Source organism: Rhinopithecus bieti, unplaced genomic scaffold (genome assembly GCF_001698545.2).
Source record: "Rhinopithecus bieti isolate Rb0 unplaced genomic scaffold, ASM169854v2 scaffold_1012, whole genome shotgun sequence".
NCBI classification, from domain to species: Eukaryota; Metazoa; Chordata; class Mammalia; order Primates; family Cercopithecidae; genus Rhinopithecus; species Rhinopithecus bieti.
In genome coordinates, this window is record NW_016803312.1 from 2,755,091 (window position 1) to 2,768,548 (window position 13,458).

The following is a 13,458-nucleotide window of genomic DNA, read 5'->3' on the forward strand; positions in this document are numbered from 1 at the left end:
ATAAATAAATAAATAAATAAATAAATAAATAAATAAGTAAAAAGAATGAAGACAAGGGTGACTTCATTTGATGTATCTTATTGGGTAGGGCTGCTGGAAACCTTTCATATTTATGAATGAAGCCTAACGTCCTTCAAGCTATAGGGAAATTTTTAGACACTTTTGCTGGATTTGGAGTGAGCATGGACTGAACAAACTTATTTCAAGACAGCACCATATTTTCGGTACCAGCTGAGGGCAGCAAGGAGACATGGTCCTTATTTTTACAAATTTTAGTTAGGGCTTTAGTAAGAAAGAAATAACAGAGTACCTTTCTCATCATTTTGCTAAGCACAAGTTTTCCTAAATCTAGTGTTGCCATGTGTGCTATTTTCTTTGTGAGGACAGCCAATTTACGCTCAGCTCCCCCGGGAACTGGAGGAGGCAGATCACTGATAGGCTCTAAGGAAATTAGATTATGGGATGATTGGAAATAAAATTTAATTAAGGAATACCTGTGTAAGCAACAGGTGGGGAGCCCTGCTTTGTTATGGAATAAACTCTAAATTGTTTCAAATTTAAAGTAAATATGAAAAACTAAACTTCAGTAGGAATATTGAAGAGCAACTGGTTATTTCCCGTGTGCATTTGTGAGTGAAAACCAACTGGCCCCCATCAGGAAACATTCATTTCCCATCTGATCCATGTCCCTTTGGTCTGTTAGTGCATGTAAGAAATATCCAAGCATCCACTCTTTTTTTTTTTTTTTTTTTTTTTTTTAATTTTTTTTGAGACACGGTCTTGCTGTGTCAACAAGGCTGGAGTGCTGTGGTGCGATCTCGGCTCACCGCAATCTCTGCCTCCCAGGTTCTAGTGATTTTCCCGCCTCAGCCTCCCGAGTAGCTGAGACTAAAGGTGTACGCTGCCATACACAGCCAATTTTTATATTTTTAGTAGAGACAAGGTTTCACCATGTTGGCCAGGCTGGTCTGAAACTCCTGGCCTCAAGTGATCCACCCACCTCGGCCTCCCAAAATGTTGGGATTATAGTCGTGAGCCACCACGCCTGGCTAAAATATCCAAGCACCTACTCTATGAAGTGGGACCAGATGCCAGGATGAGGTAGGGTGCCTCAGACTGTCCATGCGGACCCGCCCTGTGAAAGGTGGGAGTCAGGGTTGGCTGGAAAATGAAGAGTTGGGGAAGGAATTCCACAGATTTCATCAGACTGAGGGGAGGTGGGAGGGGATTCGTCCTGGGCTCATGTCCATTTCACCAGAGTCTAGTCTAAAAGGGCTTTATAAGGTGCTCAAACAAATCACAAAACAAAACAAATTACAAGGACTCTCTTCTGTGAATTTTGAGACTAATAGCTTGGGAAAACTAGAGGCCTTTGCTCCTTGCGTGCGCTTGGAGCCTCCCCCTCCCCCACTCTATTTTCTTTGTTTTTTTGGGGGGATTTTTGTTTGCTTGTTTTGTTTTGTTTTGAGACAGAGTCTTGCTCTGCACCCAGGCTGGAGTGCAGTGATGCGATCTTGGCTCACTGCAACCTCTGCCTCCAGGGTTCAAGCGATTCTCCTGCCTCAGCCTCCTGAGTAGCTGAGACTATGGCGCCCACCACCACGCCCAGCTAATTTTTTGTATTTTTAGTAGAGACGGGGTTTCACCATGTCAGCCAGGATGGTCTCAATCTCCTGACCTGATGATCCGCCTGCCTCGGCCTCCCAAAGTGCTGGGATTACAGGCGTGAGTCATTGCACCCGGCAAAATTTTTTTGTTTTTTTAGAGATGGAGTCTTACTTTTTGTGTAGCCTGGTCTCAAACTTTTGACCTCCAGCAATCCTTCCACCTCTGCCTCCTGAAGTGCTGAGATTACAGCTGTGAGCCACCATGCCTGGCCTTATTTTTTACTGTCTAATAGAAAAGTGGTATACATAATTATTATAATTTGCATTTATTTGATCATAATGAGATAGAGAATTTTTCATATCACTATGGGCGTTCTGTGGCCGACTTGCTGAATGCTGGACTCTTAGGCCCAAGAGTACACCTTATGGTAAAAAAGCCAAAGAACAGATTTCAGCTAGCCATATATAGCCAGAATGTCTGGAGATATTTAGCTTATTTTTCCATCTCAGTCATTTCAAGCCTGAAGCCACCTGATGTCAAGTCTGAAGCCCATTGAAGGCCACTGTTAAGTGTCCTGGAAGGGAGGGGGAGAAAAAGCCAAGGCTTTGTACCTGATGATGTTCAAAATATGTAACAGAGGGACCATCAGTCAGATACCATGAGCATAGGAATGTGGCACTCCAGTTGATAACAGCACCATCCTGCCTGGCTAATTTTATTTGTAGAGATGGGGTCTCGCTATGTTGCCCAGGCTGGTCTCAAACTTCGGGGCTCAAGCAATCCTCCTGCCTCAGCCTCCCAAAGTGCTGGGATTACAGGCATGAGCAACCTACACGGTTTTTGCTTTTTTATTATTTTATTTTATTTGCATTATTTCTTTACTTTCTGGCACTATAAGGTGCTCCACAATTATCCTGTATCTTCCTGCCCTTTGTCCTATAATTTCTCCAAGGAGCCCTGGTTCTGTTTATTGGAAACTGCTGGAAACCAAGATCTGGGCTTGAGGTGCACTCTCAGTGTGCATTGTTACTAAGCTCGTATAGCGCTTCTTAAAGCGCTCCAAAACTGGCTATCCCCTGGCCCAGCATCTCTGGAAAGTCACAGTCATTCAGAGACAATAATGCTCTGGCCTGGGAGGTTGATATTTGCTCCAAGAGATTCCAGAGTCTTCCTTGGGCCTCTGAAGATTTCAGACTTACCTTCATTCTTCTTCAGGCTTGGCATTTCTTGGAACACGGTGTTTGTTTGGGGAGGCGAAGAAGCAGGGCTTTTTACATTGACTTCATTTTGATTTGAACCACATGAAATTTACTACTCATTTAGAAGCTAAAATAAAATTTTAAATTAAAATAATGGACAGGAAGAAATTAGGAGTGATATGGGGGCTGGATACCCAGGAGGACAGGCCACACTGTCTCCCAGCCTATTTGGGTATTTCTGCCCTCCGTCAGAAGACGCAACCTTTTTCCTGTCGAGAGCCAGATAGTAAATATTTTCAGCTTTGCAGCTGGGCCGTCTCTGAGGCAGCTGCTCAACTCTGCCGCGAGGGCAGGAAGGCAGCCAGAGACAACATGTAATCCAACAAGCGTGGCTGGGACCCAATAAAGCTCTATTTACAAAAACAGGCGTCCCGCCAGATGTGGCTTGGAGGCGCTGGTTTGCCCACTGCACTCTAGATGAATGCACAAATTCAGGAAAGCCAACAAGTGCCTTTTCCCTTGGCAAGAGGCACCTTGCACCTCTGGAGCGATGCTTTGGGGGCCTCGCACCTTGCTGCTTCTGAGAGGCGGGCAGGAAGTGTCTGCTAGCCTCCCCTCCTCGGTACAGAGAACAGAGCTTGCTTACCTGTGATATGCAGCTGTTCATTTTGTTTTCTTGATGTGGCCAGTGTTTGATCTAGATTAAGTTTAGGGCAACATGTTAAGCCCACCCCAACGCCCCACCAGATTTCACTAGTGTAACTTGCAACCCACAAAGGACCTACTTTGGCATGTGGTGGGAGATGTTGATATTTTCAAGGATTCCATTTAAATGTACCTATCGGTAGCAGTCAGAATCTCGGTTGCAAACAACAGAAATTGCCCTTGACCGTGAGAAAGAGAAAACAGATGCGGTGTCAGCAGGCTCTCTGGGGCTCAGGGACGTGCTATGTGTGGCACTGGGGGGCCAGGGCACAGCACAAAGGGGCGGGCTAGGTCAGTGGCTTTGGGGATGAGAGTGACCTCTACCCCCACCCCTGTCCCTGGGGCTCCTGATTTGGAGGCAAAGCACCGGGGACAGGCTCTTTCAGGCAGTGTGAGCCACATGCTGCCTGCTCGTGGCCGCAGAGGTGGGAGAGGGAATATGGGTGAGAATATGCCACCACCTCCCACAAAATCACACGTCAGAGGAAACAAGATTGCCCCAAAGCAAGATCAGGTTACTAATAGGAAGAAGATAGCCCCAAATACCATGTCCACCACAATACAGGTGCACCAAGCATTGACCCACACACCTGAATTTCATAGTTTAGCTGCATGGAGAGGGCGAAATCAATTCTGAAAAGAAAGAAGGGAAGGGCTGTGATGAAGGTCACTGCTCCAGGAGAAGGGAGACTTCCCTGAGCAAACGTCCACTTCCCCAGTCCTTGCCTGTCGCCCTGTCTCGGTTCCTACATGACACAGACTCATCACCTGCTGTTAGGTCAAACTCTGGGACCCACCCGGTGGTGACCCATTATTGATAATAATTTAGTGAGTCACAGGGTCAGTTGTGAAAAAAAGAACAAAATAGAATAAAATAAAAACATGCAAAAGATGAGAGAGGCTTGCACATCGTAAGAGAAAGTGATGCTTCGGTTTCCAACGTGCATGCTCATTTGGGATCACGATGCAAAATAAATTTGTTACTGTTGGGTGTAGTCAAAAAGTGTAAAGTCCACTAGTCTAGTTCATGACTCACACTGTAGGAGTTGGCTCAGGCTGCCATAAGAAATACCGCAGACTGAGTAGCTTTAACAACAGACATTTCTTTTCTCACCTTTCTGGAGGCTGGAAATCCAGGATCAAGGTGTTGGCAGCGTGGATTCCTTCTGAGGCCTCTCTCCTGGGTTTGTAGATGGCTGTCTCCTCTCAGTGTCTTCACATCATCTTTCCTCTGTGTCTGGGTCCAAATTTCCTCTTCTTATAGGATATCAGTCATAGTGGATTAGGGCCTATCCCAGTGATATGGTTTGGATCTGTGCACCCACCCAATCTCATGTTGAATTGTAATCCCCAGTGTCGGAGATGGGCCTGGTGAAAGGCGAATGGATCATGGAGGCCAAATTCACGAATGGTTTAGCTCCATCCTCTTGGTGCTGTTCTCGTGACAGTGAGTGAGTTCTCGTGAGATCTGATTGTTTAAAAATGTATAGCACCTCACCCTCCCTCTTGTTCCTGCTTTTACCATGTGAATCGGTTTTTTTTGTTTTGTTTTGTTTTGTTTTGAGACGGAGTCTCGCTCTGTTACCCAAGCTGGAGTGTAGTGGTGTGATCTTGGCTCACAGCAACCTCCGCCTCCCGGGCCCAAGTGATTCTCCTACCTCAGCCTCCCGAGTAGCTGGGTTTACAGTTGTCTGCCACGATGCCCGGCTAATTTTTGTATTTTTAGTGGAGACGGAGTTTCACCATGTTAGCCAGGCTTGTTGTGAACTCCCGACCACAAGTGATCTGCTCACCTCAGCCTCCCAAAGTGCTGGGATTCCAGGCATGAGCCACTGGGCCTGGCCAACCATGTGAACTTTCTATTACTAATTTGCCCTTCCACCATGAGTAAAAGCTCCTTAAGGCCTCCCTGAAAGCAGATGTCACTATGATTTCTGTACAGCCTGCGGAATTGTGAGCCAATTAAACCTCTTTTCTTTATAAATTACCCAGTCTCAGGTATTTCTTTTCTTTTCTTTTCTTTTTTTTTTTTGAGATGAAGTCTCACTCTGTCACCCAGACTGGAGTGCAGTGGCACGATCTCGGCTCACTGCAACCTCCACCTACTGGGTTCAAGCGATTCTCCTGCCTCAGACTCCCGAGTAGCTGGGATTACAGGCGCCCGTCACTATGTCTAGCTAGTTTTGTGTATTTTTAGTAGACATAGGGTTTCATCATGTTGGTCAGGCTGGGCTTGAACTCCTGACCTCAGGTGATCCACCTGCTTCGGCCTCCCAAAGTGCTGGAATTACAGGCGTGAGGCACCTCACCCAGTCTCAGGTATTTCTTTATAGTAGTGTGAGAATGAACAAATACATCCAGTGACTTTAATTTACCTTAATTACCTCTTTGAAGATGCTCTCTTCACTTACATCACATTCTGAGGTACTAGGGACTTGTAATTGGGGGGACACAGTTCATAACACACACCTTGGATTTTTCTTTAAATTTTTTTTTTTTTTTTTTTGAGATAGAATCTCGTTCTGTCACCAGGCTGGAGTGTAGTGGTGCCATTTCAGCTCACGGCAACCTCTGACTGCCTGGTTCAAGCGATTCTCCTGCCTCAGCCTCCCGAGTAGCTGGGATCACAGGCACGCACCACCATGCCTAGCTAATTTTTGTATTTTTAGTAGAAACAGGGTTTCACCATTTTGGCCAGGATGGTCTCGATCTCCCAACCTTGTGATCTGCCTGCCTTGACCTCCCGAAGTGCTGGGATTCCAAGTGTGAGCCACCACGCCCAGCCTTTTCTTTAAATTTTTAAATTTCAACTTTTACTTTAGATTCAGGGTGTACATGTGCAGGTTTGATATATTTCCATGATGCTGATGTTTGGGGTGCAATTGATCCCATCACCCAGGTACTGAGCATAGTACCCAGGAGGTAGTTTTTAAGCCCTTGCTCCCCTTCCTCCCTCTCCCCCTCTAGGAGTCCCCGGTGTCTAGTGTTCACATCTTTATGCCCATGTGTGACCAATACTTAGCTCCTATTTATAAGTGAGAACACGTGGGTGGTGTTTGTTTTTCTGTTCTTGGGTTAATTCCTTTAGGATAATGGCCTCCAGCTGCATCCATGTTGCTGCAAAGAACATGATTTAGTTCTTTTTTGTGGCTGTATAGTATTCCATGGTGTATATGTACCACATTTTCCTTATCCAATCCACTGCTGATGAACTCCTGGATTGGTTCTGCATCTTTGCTATTGTGAATAGTGCTGCAATGACACTTTGGGACTTTTGAGTAGTGGTTGAAGGTTTGGGATCTTCAGACTTACTTCTTCTATTGTTGGTAATGCCTATCCAAGCATGAGTACAGTTGTATTAACATGTCTTCATTGTTCCAATATTCTAATCCCTTTTTCTTGGTAAAGTTGCTATTCCTTGATACAATCTATACCTCTTATAAGAGAGAGAGTCAGCCTTTGTCATGGGCTTGAGACAACTTGAAACATCATGGCAAGGGTAATCCCTCCTGCCAGCCCCTCTCTATCTATCCCCCCCTCTATCTACCCCACCTCTATCTATCCCCACCTCTATCTATAAAATTGTGGCAAGGATGGAGTTTGGAAATCTCTCTAGTGGAAAAAGGGGGTTCAGGGAATTGCAGGCCAATAGAACAGAAATTAAAAGCCCAACTTTTGTCCCCTGAGTCACTGATTTTGTGCTTTATTTCCAGAACAAAAGGCCTCAAAGAACACAGGTTTTCTTAGGAAAAATGTAGTTAACAGTGTTTTCAGCTCCCAGGGTACATCTTACTATGCTTTATGGAGCCGAACATCCCTCCCTGTATTACCTAATCAGACAGGCTGAACAATACAGTAGAGCAATGGTGAGCTTGAGGTCAGACAAACCTGCGCTTAATTCCTGGCGCTCATACTAACCAGCTGTGCGCTCTCGGGTAAATTACTTGACTTCTCTGGGTCTCAGAGTGCTTGTCTGAAAAATGGAAGTAACAAGGTGTAGCTGGGCACGGTGGCTCATGCCTGTAATGCCAGCACTTTGGGAGGCTGAGGTGGGTAGATTAGTTGAGGCCAGGAGTTCAAGACCAGCCTGGCCAACATGGTGATCCCCTGTCTCTACTGAAAATACAAAAAATTAGCTGGGCATGATGGTGCGCATCTGTAATCCCAGCTACTTGGGAGGCTGAGGCACGAGAATCGCCAGAACCCAGGAGGTGGGTGTTGCAGTGAGCCATGATTGCAACGAAACAAAGAAACAAGGCTTATCTTTAATCAAAAGTGAAAACATCTAGTTTGTTGACAGAACATCAAAAGAGATCATATGGTAAAGCAAGCATTCCATAAGTGCTGTAAAGTGTTGTAATGCTTGTTAATCTTCACAAATGTCAGGCAAGGTAAGTATGTTTTGCTCCATTTTGGTCATATATATATATATATATATATATATATATTTTTTTTTTTTTTTTTTGAGGCTGAGTCTCACTCTGTTGGTCGCCTGGAGTGCAGTGGAGTGATCGTGCTCACTGCAACCTCCATCTCCGGTTCAGCAATTTCCTGCCTCAGGACTCCCCAAGTAGCTGGGATTAAGGCACCCCCACTATGTCAGCGAATTTTTTGTATTTTTAGTTGAGACAGGGTTTACATGTTGGCCAGGTTGGTTTTGAACTCCTGACTCAAGTGATCTGCTGCCTTGGCCTCCAAGTGCTGGGATTACAGGCTGAGGCCCACCGTGCTGGCTGGTTATATATTCTTTGAAGAAAATTTTAGTTGCTTCGAGTAAGAGATGAAGCTTGCAGATCCAGAAGTTCTAATTTCTGGAGCGGGTGTTTCTATCCACGCCCACACGCAGATCTTAACTAATGCTTTTTCCTTATAATTGGCAAATAATTCACAAGCTGTGGTTTATCTTCCTTGGGTAGACTTCGCAGACATGTGCGCAGGAATGTCTATCTTAGCCTCACAGTTTCCTTAAAACCAGAGCAGTGGCTCACGCTGTATCCCAGACTTTGGGAGTCTGAGGTGGGGGATTGCTGAGGTCGGAGTTCGGACCAGGTGGCAAACTGTGAAATCCCCCCATCTCTACTAAAATACAAAAATTAGCTGGGTGTGGTGGCATGTGGCCTATAATCCCAGCACTCAAGGAGGCTGAGGGAGGAGATCGCTTTGCATTGGGGATACAGAGGTTGCAAGTGGAGCCGAGATTGACCACTGCACTCCAGCCTGGGTGACGAGTAAGACTCTGTCTAAAAAAATAAAACAAAAAAGGGGGGGGGGGAAATTTTTGATCCATGCTAAAAACATGATGATCCTTGAGGACATTATGCTAAAGTGAATTAGCCAGATGTAAAAGGATAATTACGGTCTGATTCTATCTTATATGGATCAGATGTCCCTCAAGTAGTCAATTCATAGAGACCAGAAGTAGGATGGTGGTTTTCAGGGGCAGGAGGGAGGGGAATGGGGAAGAGGTTCGGTTTGCAGGATGAAAGTGTTCTGGAGTCAGATATGGATGGGTGGTGATGATTGCCGACAGTGTGAATTGATGGTGCTTGAATGCCACTGAATGTACCCTAAAGTGGCTAGATGCAAATTTTATGTTAGTGTATTTAACCACAAATTTTTTTTTCAAGAACATAAATTGTTAAAAGGATGAACGGACTCCAAGCCAAGGAGAAAGGTTCTGGTTTTTCCTGAGTGTTAGTCTGAAATTCATAGAAGGGGATCTTTCTGTTAGTTTTGTTTTGTGCCTTGTGGTGAGTCCTATAAAGTCCTTCTTAGATTAGTCTCTGGTGAAATGAGATGACAATACAAGAAAGCCTCTCCCCCTTCTGAGAAGCCAGGCTTCTCCTCAGTCGCGTCTTCCTTCCCCCCCACTCTTCATTTATTTTTCTCTCTTTTCTCTTTCTCTTCTCTTTTTCTCCCTTTCTTTCCTTTTTTCCCTTTCTTTTCCTTTCTTTCCTTTCCTTTCCTTCTTTCTTTCTTTCCTTCTTTCCTTTCTTTCTTTCCTTTCCTTTCTTTCCTTCTTCTTCTTTTCTTTCTTTCTTCTTTTTTTTCTTTTCTTTCTTTCCTTTTTTTCTTTTCTTTTTCTTTCTTTTTTTTTTTTTTTTTGACGGAGCTTGTTGTTTTGCCAGCTGGAGTCCCGTGGTGCGATCTCGGCTTCACTGCAGCTCCGCCCTCCAGGTTCCGCCCATTCTCCTGCCTCAGCTCCAAGTACTGAGACTAAGGTGCCCCCACTCGCCAGGCTAGTTTTTTTGTGATTTTTTAGTAGACGGGGTTCACCATGTTAGCCAGTATGGGTCTCGATCTCCTGACCCTCGTGATCCGCCATCTCGGCCTCCCAAAGTGCTGGGCTACAGGCCGCCGCCACCGCGCCCCGGCTAATTTTTTGTAATTTTTTAGTAGAGCGGGATTTCCTGTGTTGCAGGCAGTCTCAATCGCTTGAACTCGTGATCCCGCCCGCCTCAGCCTCCCAAAGTGCTGGGTTAGCAAGCTACACCGCGCCCCACAACTTTCATTTCTTGCTCTTCTGGACACAGTTCAACATTGTCCTGGGGGGTTTTGGTGAATTGACCCTGGGTATGGTCCACTGGAGTTTCATGATACCCCCCAGGAAACACAAGCTTTCTCAACCACAATGATTTGCAGAATCTTCTCTAGTCTGAAACCTGCATTTCCTGGTCTGCAGTCTTTTCCTAGACCAATGACAGAGCCAATTAAAAAAAAAAAAAAAAAGGGACCCCAAACCCCAAACTCAGTCCCCAGCTCTCCTTGAAGAGTCCCTTGAGTGCTCCCCACAGCAGGCCTCAGGTGAAACCCCAGCTGCATTATGTACTTCCTAAGCAAGTCACTGAACATCTCTCGATCTTAGCTTCTTCATTTATAAAACAGGGCTTCGGCCAGGCGCGGTGGCTCAAGCCTGTAATCCCAGCACTTTGGGAGGCCGAGACGGGCGGATCACGAGGTCAGGAGATCGAGACCATCCTGGCTGACACGGTGAAACCCCGTCTCTACTAAAAAATACAAAAAACTAGCCGGGCGAGGTGGCGGCGCCTGTAGTCCCAGCTACTCGGGAGGCTGAGGCAGGAGAAGGGCGTAAACCCGGGAGGTGGAGCTTGCAGTGAGCTGAGATCCGGCCACAGCACTCCAGCCTGGGCGACAGAGCGAGACTCCGTCTCAAAAATAAATAAATAAATAAATAAATAAATAAAATAAATAAAATAAAATAGGGCTTCATGGAGTGCTTTTGCAGAGTAAATAAGAGTATTGGATATTTTTCTCTTTTGTTCTTATCATATGTCAAGAAGCCCATTCAGACTTCACTTGGTAAAAAAAAAGATCTTAAAATTGGGTCTAGAGCAGGGCACAGTGGCTCACACTTGGAATCCCAGCACATTCGGAGGCTGAAGCAGGAGGATTGCTTGAGCCCAGGAGGTCGAGGCTGCAGTGAGCCATGATTGCACCACAGCACTCCAGCCTGGATGACAAAGTAAGACCCTGTCTCTAACAAACAAACAAACAAACAAACAAACCCCCTGGGTTTCATATATAATAGGTGCTGATCTGCTTATGATTAGGACAGTCTGCCTCATTCCATTCTGGTTACTAAAAAGGGGTGTGGAAAACATGGGCAGGTTGAGTAGGAATGAAAAGAATTAAAGGGTTAGAAGCTAGGACTTCAAAAATGGCAAATATGGTTTTAGGAAAAGAGCTTAAGCAGACCAAAATTTCTAGTGATCAGAAAAGTTTACATGTGTTCCTTCTGCACTTCTGATCCAGTCCTCAGAATTTCACTCCCAACAGTCTCACAGATGCCCCCAGTCACTGGAACAAACCCCCCTTTCACACCTCCTCCACAGGAGACTTGCCTCACACAAGCCCACATTCACCCACTGGGTAGCACTTGTACCATCACACAGACACCCTTTCATGCATTCCCTCAACAGAGAGACCCAGACGCCGGCCAACACATGCGCGCACACACTCACACCACACACCTCTCACCAGCACTCCAGCCCTTGTTCCCTCAGAGTTGCCTGGCCACCCTTCCCACTTCCCCCAGCTTTCAACCAAGCTCTCCACATCAATACCCTTTAGTAAATATTTACTGAGTGACCATGATGTTCCAGGCACTATCACGACCCCTGTGAGAAACAGAACTGAATAAGACATAGTCTTTGCTCCCAAGAAGCTCAGAGTCTACTGGAGAAGCGGGCAGCGGAGGGAGAGCAATGTCCTACAAATCTATGTGCACAGAGTGCGGCTGGACCTAGAAGTGGGGTCATGTACAAGGAAAAGTGAGGGCAAAAGGGAGAGAATGGGGTGGGACACACAAGGAAGAGAAGGTCACTTCTACCAGGAGAGGCATTGAGGAGAAGAGGGTGCTCAGTCATAATCTGGAAGAATTAGAAAGGGTTTGTCCAATAGGCAAGGGAGTAGAGGGCTGCTCACCAGAGAGAGAATGTCAAGAAAGGGTAAATCCACACAGCATGGCAAGAGTGTGTTAGTCCAGAGCACAGAGGGTGAGACGGAGGGAGAGACAACTGGAGAGGTCAACAGGGATGGATGATGAATGTCCTTTTACACCACGCAAAGTAATTTGGAGTTTATTTAATGTTCAATGGTAGGTTGGGCGCAGTGGCTCACACCTGTAATCCCAGCACTTTGGGAGGTCAAGGCAGGTGGATCACCTGAGGTCAGGAGTTCGACGACAGCCTGGCCAACACGGTGAAACCCCGTCTCTACTAAAAATAAAAAAAATTTAGCCAGGCGTGATGGCACACAACTGTAATCCCAGCTACTGGGGAGGCCAACGCAGGAGAATTGCTTGAACCTGGAAGGTGGAGGTTGCATTGTGCTGAGATCACGCCACTGCACTCCAGCCTGGGCAACAGAGTGAGACTCCTTTTCAAAAAAAGAAAAAAAAAGTTCAATGGTAAATAACTCAGGATGCTTTTGGTGGTGAGTAACAGAAAAAGTCGACTCTGCAGGCTTAACCAATAAAGAAAATGCATTACCTCATATAACTGGAAGCCCAGAGTAGGGCACATTCTGTCCTCATCAGATCAATCATTCTTCTCATGATCACAAAATGACTGTAGTGGCTCCAGGCATTGTGTCTCCACACACCGTCCAGAGGCAAAATAGAATTCTATCCCTTCTTTGTGTCTCCTTTTAAGGACTGGGGATCCTTTTCTTGTGCTCTTTTTAAAAGTTAAGAATCCTTTTCCAGAATCTCCTCTACTACCGTAGTCTTCCTCCCTGCCTCAAGCTTGTAAACCCCTTCCTAAGTCAATGATTAGCAAGGGATTTCCTTGACTGACTTGGCCAATCAAGACCAACCAGGAGATGGGTCCAGGTGTCTCTGAAGCACGTGGATGACAGAGAACTGGACAGAATCTCAGCTCTGTTGTTAAAGAAGAGGGTATAAGGTGTTGTGCATCATTGGGAGACTGTAGGTGGTATTGTCATATGATCAAATTTGCATTGTGGAAAGATGGTTTTGGCCAGGCGTGGTGCCTCATGCCTGTAATCCCAGCACTTCGGGAGGCTGAGGCAGGCAGATCATGAGGTCAGGAGTTTGAGAACAGCCTGACCAACATGGTGAAACCCCATCTCTACTAAAAATGCAAAAAAAATTAGGCAGGCGTAGTGATGCACGCTAATCCCAGCTACTCAGGAGGCTGAGGCAGGAGAATCACTTGAACCTGGGAGGCAGAGGTTGCAGCGAGCCGAGATTACACCATTGCACTCCAGCCTGGGCAACAGATGGAGACTCTATCTCGAAAAAAAAAAAAAGAAAGAAAGAAAGAAATTTTTTTTTTTTTTTTTCTGAGATGGAGTTTAACTCTTGTTGCCCAGGCTGGAGTGCAATGGCGCGATCTCAGCTCACAGCAACCTCTGCCTCCCAGGTTCAAGCAATTCTCCTGCCTCAGCCTCCCAAGTAGCTGGG